Below are 15522 nucleotides of genomic sequence, written 5' to 3' on the forward strand. Positions count from 1 at the left end.
TCTGCGACCGTTTTGTCAAGCCCCGAGCAACAAAAATCCCACGCTCACACCATGTTCAGTTCTTCTGGGAAGAATCTGTGTGGATCTGGGAGACTGTTCTGAGTGCAATGAGCACTGGGCTAAGAGCCCAGGACACCTGGGTTCCTTTGTCGTTCCCTGAGTAACCTTGAGCAAGAGGGTTCCTCTGTATTTCACCTGTGTGGGAGAGTGAACAAACTCCCAGGTGTCGTGCTCTGTAAGGGTCTGTGACATTGACTTATGCCAACATTTTCTTTTCTCTACCTCTATTTAAAGCAGAATAAGAGCATGGAAAACTAATGGTCATTAAACATCCGTTGGGTGTCAAGGATTGCACTGGGGCTCACTCTGGCCTAAATGTGGTGTCATATAAGCCCAAGATGTGGAACAGTGATCAGAAATGTAAAGTTGTTTATATAAAGTAACACAGTTAGTGAACCAAGGAGCTGAGATTTAAGTATGGTTCTGTAATTTAAAGGCTCTTACTTGTCTCCCTATATCACACTGCCTTCAATAAAAGGTAAGTTCATAATTATGCAGAGATTTATGGGGAGGGTGGGAGAAAGAGAGAGAGAGAGAGAGAGAGAGAGAGAGAGAGAGAAGGAGAAGGAGAAGGAGAAGGAGAAGGAGAAGGAGAAGGAGAAGGAGAAGGAGAAGGAGAAGGAGAAGGAGAAGGAGAAGGAGAAGGAGAAGGAGAAGGAGAAGGAGAAGGAGAAGGAGAAGGAGAAGGAGAAGGAGAAGGAGAAGAGGAGGAGGAGAGACCCAAGGATACAAATGATTTAAACAACAAGAGTCAAAAAGTTTAAGTAAATGTGTGGTGAGAGCTGAAAGGCACAAGTTAAAGTAGTGGTTGCCTTCTTAAAAGGACCAGAAAGTCAGGTCGAGCAGAGTGTGGTGATGGAGGGATTCGGGCCCTGAATGGACAGATTTTTTTTTTTTCTGTTGCTTTTTTATGTGGAGGCGGAAATCCAGAATTTTATGTGAAACCATCTAATTAATATCTGCAGCAACTAACTCACGAAAACTCTAAACATCATGCAAACCTAATAACAATCCACCCACACCTAGATTCAACCCACAGGCCGCTACATGCAACTCTGGACATTTAGCATAACGTCCTAACCATAGGCATGAGACTGGAACATTTCACGTTGGGACCCTGGGAAGGCCTCCTCTCTGAATTTCCTTTTTAGAAAAAGTAAACTTTCTGGCATGTTCAGAGCTGAGATACTCAGGAACTAGGATCCCATCAACCCCCCTAAAGTTACTGGGGCTCACACCAGGCATCCTTTTCTCTTTTGAGGAGTTGGGGGGAGCCATTCATGCATGCCGCTAAAGCCAGTAAGAGTATCCTTTTTTTTTCTAAAAAGCAACAAATTATTTGAGGGCACTTCGTTGAAAACTAGCTCTACCCCTATAGTTAAATCCAATTATACCATAATTATAGGGAGTCTGCACACATCAGAGCTCCGCTGGAAGAGAATGGGAACACCGCAGTTCTTCAAAACTCTGGCCAGAGGTAAACTATAATCTCACCGCCTGTCACCCTGGCAGAACCTTCATGGGAAAGGAGGCACACTTAGCTCTCGATTTTCCTTCAGAGGACAGTCCCGTAGACACCTCCTAGCTGCTGAGTGCCGCTGGCTCTCTTAAGGCTCAGAAAAGATGGGAGGAGGGGGTGTCTCTTATTTCCTTTCCAACTTGTCAGAAAATAGTGGTCGCCTCATATTTCCAAACCCAAACAGAATTAAGCACGAGGCCTATGGAGAAAAGGAAATTCTCAGGTATTTAAATATCTTTACCATTTCCTATTATGATTATTATTATTATTATTACTAGAGGCCCGATGCACAAAATTCGTGCAAGAGTAGGCCTTCCTTCCCCCAGCTGCCGGCACCAGCTTCCCTCACAGCCCCAGCTTCGTCCGGAAGGTCATCCGGTCTAATTAGCATATTATGCTTTTATTCTTATAGATTATTATTATTATTACTACTTGAGGTGGGGAAGAAAGAAGCACTAGATTTAAAAACAAACAACAACAACAAAAATACCCAAATCAGAAACTACAAGGAAAACCTTCCAAAGTGTCTCTCAGTCATTGCAAAAGAGCCTGTTTAACTTGTCCATTTTTCATTCTCACAGGGACCCAGGGTCCTCAAATTTGAGGGAAATGTTAAATTGTCATTGTCGTTGGCTACGTCACAAACAAGAGGCAGACAAGCTTCACTAAACTTGGAGGGTTTGATCTGTGCAATATTGTAACTGCACAATTAGTCAAATAATGTTCTCCTGCTGAAAGTCACGGGGGCATGTCTGTGCCCCTGTTGAAACCCTTTCACCATCTTTACAAAAATTCCTGAGTGTCGACCTATGAACCAGGAGGTCAAGGCTCAATTCCCAGTCAGGGCACATGCCCGGATTGCGGGCTCCATCCCCAGTGTGGGGTATGCAAGAGGCAGCCAATCAATGATTCTCTCTCAACATTGATGTTTTTATCTCTCTCTTCCTTTTCCTTCCTCTCTGAAAGCAATAAAAATATAAAATAAAGAAAAAAACACACAAAAACTCCTGGCTTCACTTTGAAGGGACTGCCTAGCACAGTGCCTACAAGGGGGTGGGGAGGGGGGGGCGGTTCAGGGCTTTCCTTGGGAGAGGGTTGATTTTGTGGAAGTAATATCATCTCTAATTCCTCCCTAATCCCCATCTCATTTTTGCTACAAAATACGTGACTGAAAGGAAGTTTCCATGGATTCATCAAGTAGGCATGAACCTGACCTCCTCGTGCAGGGCAGTGTGCGTTTTGTATGGAAGAGGAAAGTGGCTGCGAATCTGAAAGTGTAATGGGAAGACTAAAGGTGGAAGTCTCGGCCGAGGAGTCAGAGAGCCTTTTCCCCAAATCTAGATTCTAACACTTATTAGTCATGTTACCTCCTGTGAGTCACCTCACTTTCCATATCTTTGAAATGACTGTGCCATGGGATTACAGAGGAAATATGAGGACAACCCTGTATAATAATCTAAGAGAGACCTTTGGGGCATGTCTGTGGCCTGGCCCTGCCTTGGGAGGAAGTGACGGCCCAGCGAGAGGGAGAGAGCGAGCAGCCGCCTGCCCACCCGGGGAAGAGGCACATGGGGAGGCCCACGTGGAGGAGGGGGGGGGCGAGTGGGGAAAGAGAGAGGGGTGGCAGAGCGCTTCAGGGACAGTACATTCAGAAGACTCAGAGGAATGTTCTAGATGGAGGAACGAGTGTAAGCCCCAGCACAGAGCAGAAGCATCATGGGGGCTGCATCTCCTGGAAAGAGAAAGCAGCCTGTGGGGCTGCAGTTTGGGGTTCAGGACCAGAACTAGGGCCTTCAGCATTGCTGCCCCAAAGTGCTGAGTGTCACTGAGAGCAAAGTGGGCAGGGGAGCCAGCCCTCAGTCCTGGGAAAGCAACATGGAGAGCCAGCGAGGGGGGTGGGAGGAGAAGCAACATGGAGAGCCAGCGAGGGGGTGGGGGGAGAAGCAACATGGAGAGCCAGCGAGGGGGGTGGGGGGAGAAGCAACATGGAGAGCCAGCGAGGGGGTGGGGGGAGAAGCAACATGGAGAGCCAGCGAGGGGGGTGGGAGGAGAAGCAACATGGAGAGCCAGCGAGGGGGTGGGAGGAGAAGCAACATGGAGAGTCAGCGAGGGGGGTGGGAGGAGAAGCAACATGGAGAGCCAGCGAGGGGGTGGGGGGAGAAGCAACATGGAGAGCCAGCGAGGGGGGTGGGAGGAGAAGCAACATGGAGGGCCAGCGAGGGGGTGGGGGGAGAAGCAACATGGAGAGCCAGCGAGGGGGGTGGGAGGAGAAGCAACATGGAGGGCCAGCGAGGGGGTGGGGGGGCAGTCATGGAGAGCCAATGAAGAGGGGTCATGGAGAGCCAGTGAAGGGGGAGGGGTCATGGAGAGCCAGTGAAGGGGGAGGGGGTCATGGGGAGCCAGTGAAGGGGGAGAGGGTCATGGAGAGCTAGTGAAGGGGGAGGGGTCATGGAGATCCAGTGAAGGGGGAGGGGGTCATGGAGAGCTAGTGAAGGGGAAGGGGGTCATGGAGAGCCAGTCAAGGGGGAGAGGGTCATGGAGAGCTAGTGAAGGGGGAGGGGGTCATGGAGAGCTAGTGAAGGGGGAGGGGGTCATGGAGAGCCAGTGAAGGGGGAGGGGGTCATGGAGAGCCAGTGAAGGGGGAGAGGGTCATGGAGAGCTAGTGAAGGGGGAGGGGTCATGGAGAGCCAGTGAAGGGGGAGGGGGTCATGGAGAGCCAGTGAAGGGGGAGAGGGTCATGGAGAGCTAGTGAAGGGGGAGGGGTCATGGAGAGCCAGTGAAGGGGGAGGGGGTCATGGAGAGCCAGTGAAGGGGGAGAGGGTCATGGAGAGCTAGTGAAGAGGAGTGGGGTCATGGAGAGCCAGCAAGTCGGGGACAGAGTTGGGCTGGTAAACACTTAGCTTAGCAACTGACTCTCGGAAGGACCCTGACTTGTAGCATGGTACAAGTCCTCCCACCAGGGCTGATTTCAAGCTACCAATGTGTTTAACAACCAGATGGCAAGCGACTCCGTGGAATTTTAACAAGCGGCCCTCTCTAGCAGGTGTTAGCCAGCTGCAGTCCCGCTCTGGGCTGGGTGGAGGAAAATTGGGGAACGCCAGCAGGTCCTCAGACCAGACACTGACCCTAGAAACTGGGTCCACCCGGCGACTCCCGAGTCTGCATTTTACCATTTTGGACTCTTGGTTGCACTCAGCTTCATAACGACTGTGCAGCTCTTTGTTTTGGGGGACATCCCCGTGCATCACCCAGGCGTTACCGTCATGCCCACTCCACAATGACAATGGCACTCCACAGTGCCAGAGTCACTGTGACTCAACTAAACGGCACAATTAGCAATTTGGAGTCTGGGCTCAAACGTAAGCCTGCTCCCTTTCTGCCTCTCCCACCCCGAACAGGTGTCACCCCGACACCTGGTCCATTCCAGTTCGGTGAGAATGAAGAGTCCCTCCCTCGCTCCTCCCATCCCGTTTCAAAAGATGCTGCATAGATTTGGAAAGTGGATCCCAGGGTTGAGCCTCGAGCTCGGTTCCTCTTCTTCCCCAGCTCCTTGTCAGCCCATCGCCCACCCCAGCATCACAAACCCAAACCCCTTCCCACGTGCTCCTCTGCGGCCCAGGAAGGCACAGCAATCTCATCACCTTCAGGCAATTTGCTTCGGCCCTGCTGCCTCTTCCCGCTTATTAAATTGTGGGATCGCCCCTCTTGCTGCAGCGACAGGGCTCCCGCGCTGCTTTATTGCTCTGGTGCTCAGAATTGCTGAGCTCAGCCACCGAGCTCCTGTCTCCAGACTCGAGAGATGGATGCGCTGGCACCGCCAGCGTGTCTGAAAGCAGAAACCAGTGCTCCGAGCCCCCAAAACCATTCCCTAGCTGGAGGTCTGCTTCCTAATTGTTTTGTCTAAGGGTCCCACACTTGGCTTATTTCTGCAACAGATCATCAGATGTCTGAAAAGTTCTGCAGCGATCCAAACCTCCCCCTCTTTGTACCGCATTCATTTGCCCACCTAATCTCCTTTCTGGGACTATTAGGCAAGCCAGGCTGAAATGCTCTTAACAGTATAATTAGCCACAGGTCCGTATGTGCAGATGTGTGCACACAGGCATGCGCACCAGCCCACTGGTGCTGAGCTCAGCAGCCTGGTGGCCTCAAGCTTGCCTGTCACCCTTTACCGGCTCCCGGGTCAGTTTCTCCCCATTAAAACTTGCCCCTCTGCTGCTGATCTTCCCTCTTTATTTAGCAAATTCTAACTGGCATCTGATGAAACACACAAAAATGCAGTGAGGCAGCCAGCAGAGATTGCCAAACTCGATTACCTGCCCAGATCTATCTCACAGAGGTGCTGATGCGGAAGAGTTTGGCTTGGATTTTTTCCCTCCTAGGCAGGCTAGGTTCCTTCAATCCCCTCCCATTTTTTTACTCCAGACCCCCCAAGTGGCAAATCCACATCTGACCTAGGGAAGAGCTGACATTTTTCTTTTATTAAAAAAATATATATTTTTTATTTATTTCAGAGAGGAAGGGAGAGGGAGAGAAAGATAGAAACATCAATGATGAGAATCATTGATCGGCTGCCTCCTGCACGCCCCCTACTGGGGATTGAGCCTGCAACCCGGCATGTGCCCTTGACTGGAGATGAACCCAGAATCCTTCAGTCCACAGGCCAATTCTCTATCCACTGAGCCAAACCAGCTAGGGCTGGAACTGGCATTTTTCTATCTTTTCTAAGGAATAAGACCACCTGCCCATCTCTGCTCAAACCCCACCACCCCAAGGAGTCCCCACTCCAAATTCTCTCTTTTCTTCAGTTGGCACAGTTCCTCTTGCATTTCCGAGCTCAGTGGGGTGGCACCTCCTCCATGAAGCCTTCCTAATATGCGAGGCAGGAATACAGGCTTCTCTTGGCTCCTATAGCGCCAGTCCAGGGGCGACCATACTTGTTCCTTTCTCTTGCAGCACAGGTCAGCATGCTGGTTCCCTCTCTGCATGCAAAGTCTGTGTTGCGGGCCTGGCTCTTAGTCGTCCATTTGTCTGCAGCACCTGGTCAAGTATCTCCCCTGCAGTAGGTGCCCAATAAACGTTGAATGAAGATATGCATTAACAGATGGCCCCTGCCTTTCCTCTGTGCTGTCCACACCCTCTAGTTCCCCAAACGCTGAGAACCATGAGTCAAGGACTGAAGGAGCACAACCACTTCCTGTTCACTGTTTCCGGATCTCCCTCTCGGGGTTCAGGAGCACGAGCTGTTTCAGCTGATCAAAGTATCTCCCATTGGAAACTTCCCCATTCCTCTGCTTTCCTAAAGTAGTCCCCGGATGTTGTAAACACAGACAAATAAAATCTCCAATGACCATTCTCCACGGAAATGGAAGTTCCCCAAACCCAGAAAGCCTCCAGGCAGGTAGGAGAGATTGTGTGGAGCAGATTACAGGGGAGCTGAGCTAAAACAATGGCTTTGCGTTTGCCTGCTACAGGATTCCCCGGGCTCCCTCTTCCTCCTTGAGCAGGAAGGGGACAGGTAGGCCCTAGGGCAAGGGTGGGCAAACTTTTTGACTGGAGGGCCACAATGGGTTCTTAAACTGGACTCAGAAGAAGGAGCTGCGGCCGTGTTTCCCGACGTTGCCATGTTAACACTGCTGCTGGTGAAGGAGCGGAGGGGAGAGCAAGAGAACCCTCCTGGGCTCCGCGGGCCCGATAGAACAGCGAACGGGCCGGATCCGGCCCGCGGGCTGTAGTTTGCCCACGGCTGCCCTAGGGTTTTCCCCTCACCTGGAGAACTAACTTAGGCCTTGGGAGGGAGGGGCCAGAGAGAGGAGACCTTCAATGGGCAGGCTTTGGCCCAGCTCCCCTCCTCTACAGCCTCGAGAGAATGTGCCCACCTCAGGGATGAGGGACCTTCAGCCCCGAGGAGCAGGAAAACATCTGGTCAGAGCTCCTGAAACTCTGGGACAGGCTCTGATCAATGCTGGAGCGGAGAGGGGCCAGGAGGATGAAGGGAAGGGAGTGTAAGACCCGGACCCCAAGTCTCCTCAGTCACAGCCTCTCTTCACCTTTACCCATTTAACAGATGTTTATTGAGCACCTACAAGATGCCGGGAACGTCTCAGAGCAGGAAATGTAGGGCTTTCTTTTCTTTTAAAAGGTCCATGGCCTAGTGCAGCGGTTCTCAACCTGTGGGTCGCAACCCCTTTGGCGGTCGAACGACCCTTTCACAGGGGTCGCCTAAGACCATCCTGCATATCAGATATTTACATTACGATTCATAACAGTAGCAACATTACAGTGATGAAGTAGCAACGAAAATAATTTTATGGTTGGGTCACAACATGAGGAACTGTATTTAAAGGGCCAGAAGGTTGAGAACCACTGGCCTAGTGAGAGAGAAAGACAGGACCTCGGGAACCATAAGATGACGTTTGTAGAAGCGGGCCCAGAGCACAGGATGTTATGTGCAGAGTGCAGATGTGATTTCGGGATACAGAGGCCTGGCCAGTGAAGACCAACCCAAAATTAACGTCCGTGCACAGCACTTGCACCGGACAAGTCCACTGAAGAGCTACAATGACGTGGGCGGGAAGGTGCAGTCAAGACGGCAGGAAGGGGCTTCGACTTGATTTACTGACTTGGATTCAGGGCTTTGGCCCCACCTGCTCAGACAGGTGTTCTATTCCACCTGGTGGGGGTATGCAGGGATCATGCCTGCTCCTTCCAGGTACCCCTAGGGGAGGACTTGCCCTCTTTCCGGGCTATGTTAACTCCAGAATCACCAGGTTTCTTTTTCCACCTGTCTGTGTCCTGCAGGGTCTGTCTCTAAGAAAGTAGTTCTACGGGGAAGAGGTGATAGGAAAAGAAATTGCTCCTAATTCTACCCATGAGGCCACTAAGAACAAATATAACCCTCTTCTACGTGGCGCATCTGTGTGTACTTGAAAACACCTGTCATATGCCTCCCACTGCTCCCTAGTCATCACTTCTCCAGACTAAACATCCTTAATCCTTCCTCAGAGTGATATAATTTCAAGCCCACCCACCATTCTGATCACCTTTTTCTCACTTTCATACTTGTATTGACCTTTCTTCAAATGTGAAGCCTATAACTGAACATAATAAGCCAGGTGTAATCTGAGCAATATAGAGTAGAATAGGAATATCACCTCCCTTATTTTCTCGCTCATATTTCTAATAATACAATCAAAGACAGAATTTGCTCTTTGACAGCCACATTATAACATTGAGTCTTGTAACGCTTACTATAAGCTCAAACCCTAAGTTGTTGTTGTTTTTTATTTCTGCTGCTAAACCACATCTTCCCCCCTTATGTTCATACACTTACTTTCTGGGCCAAAGTGATCACCTAGGAAGTGACAGAAAAAAAATTAGCAGGCATGCTCCTGGCTTTGGGCCCTTACTGATAAACCTGTAGGGAGAGGCCCTCCTAGCTCAACACATAGATAAGAGCGAGAATGAGGGGTGATGAAGGCTTCAGTCTGTTGGCAGCCCAAAGGGCACCCTCCCCCACACCTCCAGGCCATGGGCTCTGATGTTCCCAGCAGGTTCTGGGAACAAGCTGTCTCCTTCTGTCACACTACCTGTCCTGTTTCACCCTGAGGTCACGATGCTCACTCCAAATGGGCTCCTGGACACCTCAGTAGCTTCTCTTTCTGTGCCACTCCCCAGGATGAAGAACTGACTGCACAGGCCTTGATGGAGGGCAGTGGGCACCTGTGCTAGGCATGAAGGCGGAGCTGCAAGATTAGAAGAGCTTATAACCAGAATTTAGTCAGGAGGGGCTGGTAGGTAACTAATGCTAATCAGGTGTTAGAACACTTGGGAGAGTTTGCAATCTTTTACCTGTTTCCTCAACAGCTAAAGATGCGACAGTAACATTTGGGCTTGGAAGTCAGAGCAGAGAGGCCCGTGGGGCCCAAAGATCTTCTCACAGTAGAGAATCCGTGGCTAGGTCATGTTGAGGGGGAGAAAGAATGAGGATCGAGGGATATGCATACAGGACATCAAACCAAAACAAGAAGCCCAAGATTAGAGAAAGTGAGCAAACACCGAGACATGGCCAGCTCCTAAGTGGAGACGGAGCCCTGTGCTCCAGCCCAGCCACCTGCCCTGCCCCCTCCACTCCTCTCTGCCCTCACACTCTCCCTCCCCCCACAGGCATGTGATCCTTGAAAGAGCCTGAGAAACGCCCCTGGTAGATGTGGGGGAAGGGAGGACATCTAGAGCCTTTACCTCTTAAGTGACTTTGGAACAAAGAGCCAGATTGAGGGATGTGGGGACAGGAGGCTACCAGCAAAGCCACTCTGCTATGCTTCCCACCACCCGCCCCCCCAGACCCACCATACAAACTATTATATGTGGACCAGTCCACAGAGCATCCTCCTGGACCTCAGTGAATCAGGCTGAGGGGGAGGTAAATAATCATCACAGTAGCTCCAGGCAGGTGAGTCTGTCCTGGCTGCGTTATTGTTTGTTTCCATTTTCTAACAAATGTAGAGGTCAAGATGCCCCCCTGGAGGGCGAAGCATAGGACCAGCAGGACCTCTGCTTGTTGTCCACCCCAGGGGCCACTGCTGCCCGCCCTTTACCGCACGTTTTGGGGCAGTCACATCCCCAGCAGCCAGCCTTCTGCCTCTCGTCCCACCTTGGAGCACAGTGAGCTTCTGAAGCAGGTGAAGGCTCCTTCCTCGGGCTTTCCATCCCAGCGGGTCCTAACCCACCTCCAGGCCTCCCTCCTCTGTCCAGGGCCAACTCAAATGTCGCCTTCTCTGTGGGACCTTCCCTGAACCCCAGAGACGAAAGTTGACATAGCCTTTTGGGGGAGTATTCAGAGTGTTTTTCTTATGGGCCCGTTTTGATATCTGTGCATGTATATAAATATCTAAGTTGGGAGTTCCTAAAGGGTAGAGAGCTCACGCACCTGGTGCACAGTTGAGTGAGGTGGAATGAGGCGGGAGGGAGAGCGTGTATCACTGAATAAATGAATGAATTAATTAATGAGTGAGTGAGTGAATGAATGACAGGAAGGGAGAGAGGGCTGGACAAGGGTCCAGGGTCTCTAACTCACAAGTATATGTGTATCATCTTACCAGGGACTCTGCTTCTCTCTCTACATTTCTAATTGGAAAAAGGGAGAACTGAGGCTACACTAAAGCTATTTGGGTCCAGTTGGCAGCAAAATTGTGTGCCCTGACAGTTTGGGGAGGAGTCCCCACACTTAAGAAAGCTGTCACCCAGGAAATCTCCCTCCCCTCGTCCTCCATGGACCCTTTCTTCTTCCGGAAAAAGGTGCCAAAAGCCCCAGACAAGTGCGAGGCCTCCGGAACCAGGGAAGGCGACGTGGAGAGTTTGTTATCAAGAGCCCTTAAGAGCAGGTCAGGAGGTCCAGGTAGACTAGAATCGTGACCCTGCATGAACATGAGACAGAAATTCTCTTCTCAGAGCCTCAGTTTCCCACCTGTTTGGTAAGAGGTTTGGATGAGCAGATTTCTAAAGAGCTGTTAGGATCAACATCTATGAAGGGCTGTGGGACAGACTGCACCAAGATGTCCTCTGGACCAGGCCTTCCATCCCTCCCCTACCTGGAGAAGGGAGGCATCTACCTTTGCTGTGCTCCAGGTTCGCCTTGAAAACACGTGGAAATGAGGCAAGGCTTCAGGTGAAGTGCACTACATGAGAGGAGGCTTCCATTTCCCTTACCTTCCTGCCAGAGGGCGAGTGGGGAGGGGGGAGCAGGCGCAGGGAAGAGGGGGCTGGGATGGGGGCACAGTTGAGCAACTTCCCCTCACAGAGAGTGGTCTCTTCCCCACCCCGGGAATGGAAGGAAAGCAAGTTGCAAAGTCTCTTGGGTTGCAAAAGCCCCTTGCTTCTCATGGGAGAGCAGCAAACTCAGTCTGTGCTTCATATCAGAATAACCAGGAGGTGGGCCTCTGCTGAGACCCTGGGGCCTCTGTCTACGGCTGTCCTGGGATGGGCTGGCTTCCTGAAGTGCACGGCATAGCGCTAAGAAACGGGGTCACAGCTGAAAACTCAAAGGACCATGGATTCCTGCTGCCTACGCACAGGTACTCACACACACACACACACACACACACACACACACACCCATCGATTCTTCCAGCCTGGATAAGATCTCAGCATTCCCCTTTCTTTCCTACAGGTCTTCCAGAAGCCAAAGCTTCCACGGCCAGCACTCAGATAACCTGCAGACTCCCCAGTGATGCAGACCTCACCTCCCTTTCCTCCCTTCCTGGTGTTCCCGGAACAATAAGAAAGTAACATTAGTTTGCAGAGAGGCCTCGCCATTCAGGGCCTCCTGGGTTGCGCGTCCTGAGAGGCGGGGCCAGCAGCCGGGCCCTCTCTCCATTGGTTGGGCCCAGCAGGTAACCCGAAGCTTTGCTGTGAGGTGCATAAATAAAGAGTGAAACTAGTGCCACCTCCTTGAAAGGGGCTGAGCGCTTCTTCTTCCCCCTCGCCTTGGAAAAACCAGTTTCTCTCTCTTTCATTGTCTGTTACCAACTTCTATTCCAAAACTTCAACGGAACCCCAACCATATTCCAAACTGTCTTTCTCCAGCTACCTTTAGCCCCCTCCACTCCAACGCACTTTCCTCTGCTCTCATATGCCTTCTCACTAAAGGGAGACTGGCTTTGGGACCCACCCCTACCTTCCCCCAGGAGCCATTTCTGTTCTGCACGGGCCTGCAGCACTGGACACTTTATACAGTAAGTAGTTCTCCTTTCTCATTTCCTGTCCTCAAACCTTAGGAGTGGAAGAACATTCCAAGACTTGGAATTCCTTTTCTTTCTCTCATGCACGTGAGCCTGCAGCCTCCCCTTTGCTTGAGTTATCTTTTGAAAAATCTATTGATTGTTTCGAATCAAGCTCATAATAGGCCCTGCTGTGTTGAAGGTGCAGACACTCATACCTACAGGTGAGTCCCGAAATCTCTGGATCTGCGGGCCTTTGGGAAACTAACGCTGAGAGGCTGCCTCCCCAGAATCACTGGGCAGGAAGCGCGGAGGATGGACGGTGGAAAAGGCCACATTCACTGGACGTTAATCACCTTCTCCAAGGCGAACGTGGCTGACCCTGCTGTTCTAACCAAACCTCCAGCTCGCTCAGGGTTGTCTTGGGGATTTCCACTGATCCCAGGCAATAAAGCTCACCCATAATAGGAGCTGGCGTGGAACGGGGGTGCTGAGCAGTTAGGCACCAGGACTGCAGCTCCGTCTGATTCCTGGAGATTTACACAACACGAGGAGCTGGGGGTGGGCGGGCTTTTCAGTCCTGGGCTGGAAGGTGCGGTGCTAACAGGAAATCAAGGACCCGGTTCCCTTCTTTGCTTCTCTTGTCCAAGTTGGTTTTATTAGGAAGCCATGTGAGGCAAGTCCTGAGGGCAGCTGCGGGCAGGAAAGCAGTCACTGAAAGAGCTTACTCTATAAGCCAAACACTTGCCTGGTTTGCTTCTTGTGCCCAAACCCTCCTCTGCAAGTGGCCAAGGAGAGATCATTGGGGCATCACTTTGGCAAAGGCATGGTGGACAGAAGAATCTTGAACTCTGCGCGAGGGGTCCAGAGTGCTCAGGGCTCCTGGTACAGCCCTAGCCCTGTCTGTAGCAGCTGAAGGTCTGCAGGGTGAGGGGAGGGCGCTAGGAAAGGGCCTGCTTTGTCTGGGGTCTCTGAATAACACCAGTGCTGCCTATTGTCTGCATTGTCTCTCACAACGTGCTTTTACAGACAGGGGGCCTCCGGAGCACCCACCCTGCAGGCCGAGGACCCCACGTGAAGGCGAGGCGCTCCGCACACTCCCGCCGAGGACCTGAAGAATCTGGTGGGCCATCCATTGGGGAGGATGAAAGTGGGGTAAGGAGGGTCTGCAGGGAGACTCGCTGGCCCCTTTGCTTCCAAGTTGGGCTAAAATCCAAAGAGAATGCAAAGAATCCTCCCAACTCAGAACTCTTTCCTTCCACCCTCTCCTCCATCGTTTGTCGGAGCCAAACGGGAGGTCTCTAAAATAGGCCAAAGGCATGGCAGGACGATGTGGGGTGGGCCATTCACAAGCAGGCCGCGTTTCTCTCATGACTGAACTGAGTATTCATGAGGAAGGCCGAGTGGAGGAGGATGGGCCAGCCTTCTTCCTCTCAGTACCCACGGACAGCGGGGCCCTTCCTCGGCCATGGCTAGGACCCCCAGCCCTTGCTGAGGAGTCTTTTCAGAGGCCCGATGCCCGGGGCTGGGGAGGCTGGATGTCAGGGGAGGAGCCACGTTCTAAGCTGCTGCCTCCCAGCATCGGGTCAGGACAAGCCCCAGGAAGAAAGTATTCCAAACAACAGGGCGGATCTGCCCTAACTACCCAGTGTGCATGTTGGTGCTGAGAACAGCCTTTTATGGGGTTTGCACTGAGCCACGGGCATGTCTGAACACAGCAAGGAAGAGCCCGGCAGCAGCCACACAGCCACTGGTTCGTGGGCACTTCTCTTCGGAGGGTGGGGAGGCCTCAGAGCCCTAGTTAATTCAGTCTCTGAGAGCCAGGCCATCTCCTCCCTCCCCACAGCCCCCAACCCTATGCCTCCAAAAGATGAGGGTGTGCCATTTCCAAACAGTCTTAGGAAAGGATGTGGGGCCACCAGAAAGCAGATGTCCTGGGTAAGTCTACATCCAGCAGCGAGACCGAGGAGTCTCACCCTCCTCTGCCCCGCACCCCCAGCCCAGGAGTGGGCTTGGCTCCAGCCGGGGTCCTGGTCCCTCCCGAGCTCCTCAGCCCCTCCTCCTGATTGCCCGCTGGCAGATGGGCCTGCCAAGTGCTGTCCACGCTCACTGGACAGTGCATTCTGGAGAGGAGGCCCCGTCCCTGCATCCCCTCACCTTGGTGAACAGGTCCATAGGTGATGGGTTTTTCTAAAGTAACTTCAGAACACCTGACTTCCACACCGAGCTCAGTCACATCACACACAGGGGGACACAGACAAAGTGGGGAGGTGGCCAGCTCCCCAACGAGGGAGACAGAGAAGTTCCCCCTGGATATGCCTGCATGGCTGCCTCAGGGGTGAGAAACAGCAGATGCCAGTCCCACAGCCCAGCCCGCACTCAGCACTGTCCGTCGGTGCTGCAGACACAGGGTATATTGGCGAGCCTGCTCTCTGCAGCCCGTGGAAGGCAGTGATCCTGGGAGGGCAAAGTGTATCCAGGTCCCTCACATCTCCCACATCTGCGAGTCAAAGATCCCGAAGGCCTGCGAGCAGGCAGTAACCCTGCGTGCAGAGGCTGGGGATGACGTGCAGCCACCCTCTGAGAAAAAGACCCCCAGACGATCCATGTGTTTCTCTTGTCCTTCATTCCACCGGAGTCTGTTTCATACCCAACCAGATTTCAGTGGAGTGAAGTTCAGGAGGCATGGAGCTGACGCCACAGCTGCAGCAGCCCCAACAGTGGCTGCGGGGGAGCTCTGACTTAGAAAACCGAACCCCAGGGAGAGATGGGATCGAGGAGGAGACCCTGGAGCAAAGTGTCTTCTGCAGAGGGGACGGGTGTCGGTGGATTGGGAACAGCACCGCAGATAGGAACCGCCTTCTGAATGCCTGCAACGGGAATGCGTGTTTTCTGTAACTTACAAACATTAAAAAGTTGTCCGTCTGCTGGAAAGCTGCGTCTGTGCTTCATGCTGTTGGATGCTGACTCCCTGACCGAAGTCACCTCTCCTTTGGGTAAAGGGGAGGCCTGAGGGGGAACAATCTATCAGCCCCGTCTGTCCTTGGGCTTCCAGGCAGGGGGCTGAAGCCTGGCTTGCAATCAGCAAGGAGCCCCGCCGCCCCAGCCTCCCCACCTGCGGTGCCAGCAGGACCTGCAGAATGGGGTAGAAAACTCCCGTAAGATGTGTTTAAACCCACTTACATCGTAATAAAGTAAATGTAAATATGACCTAAGTGAAGGCAG

General features: G+C 52.3%; 1 long non-coding RNA gene across 2 annotated transcripts; it reads left to right on the forward strand.

Moving 5' to 3' along the window:
- Positions 1–11637: 11637 nt before the first annotated feature.
- On the forward strand, positions 11638–15231 carry LOC118673631. Of its 2 annotated transcripts, XR_004973428.1 has the most exons (5): positions 11638–11652; positions 11748–12312; positions 12473–12521; positions 13327–13452; positions 14956–15231. It is a non-coding gene; the product is annotated as an uncharacterized LOC118673631 (long non-coding RNA). The 2 variants fall into 2 exon arrangements; XR_004973427.1 differs by lacking the exon at positions 12473–12521.
- The last annotated feature ends 291 nt before the right edge of the window (positions 15232–15522 follow it).

Source organism: Myotis myotis, unplaced genomic scaffold (assembly GCF_014108235.1).
Source record: "Myotis myotis isolate mMyoMyo1 unplaced genomic scaffold, mMyoMyo1.p scaffold_m19_p_18, whole genome shotgun sequence".
NCBI classification, from domain to species: Eukaryota; Metazoa; Chordata; class Mammalia; order Chiroptera; family Vespertilionidae; genus Myotis; species Myotis myotis.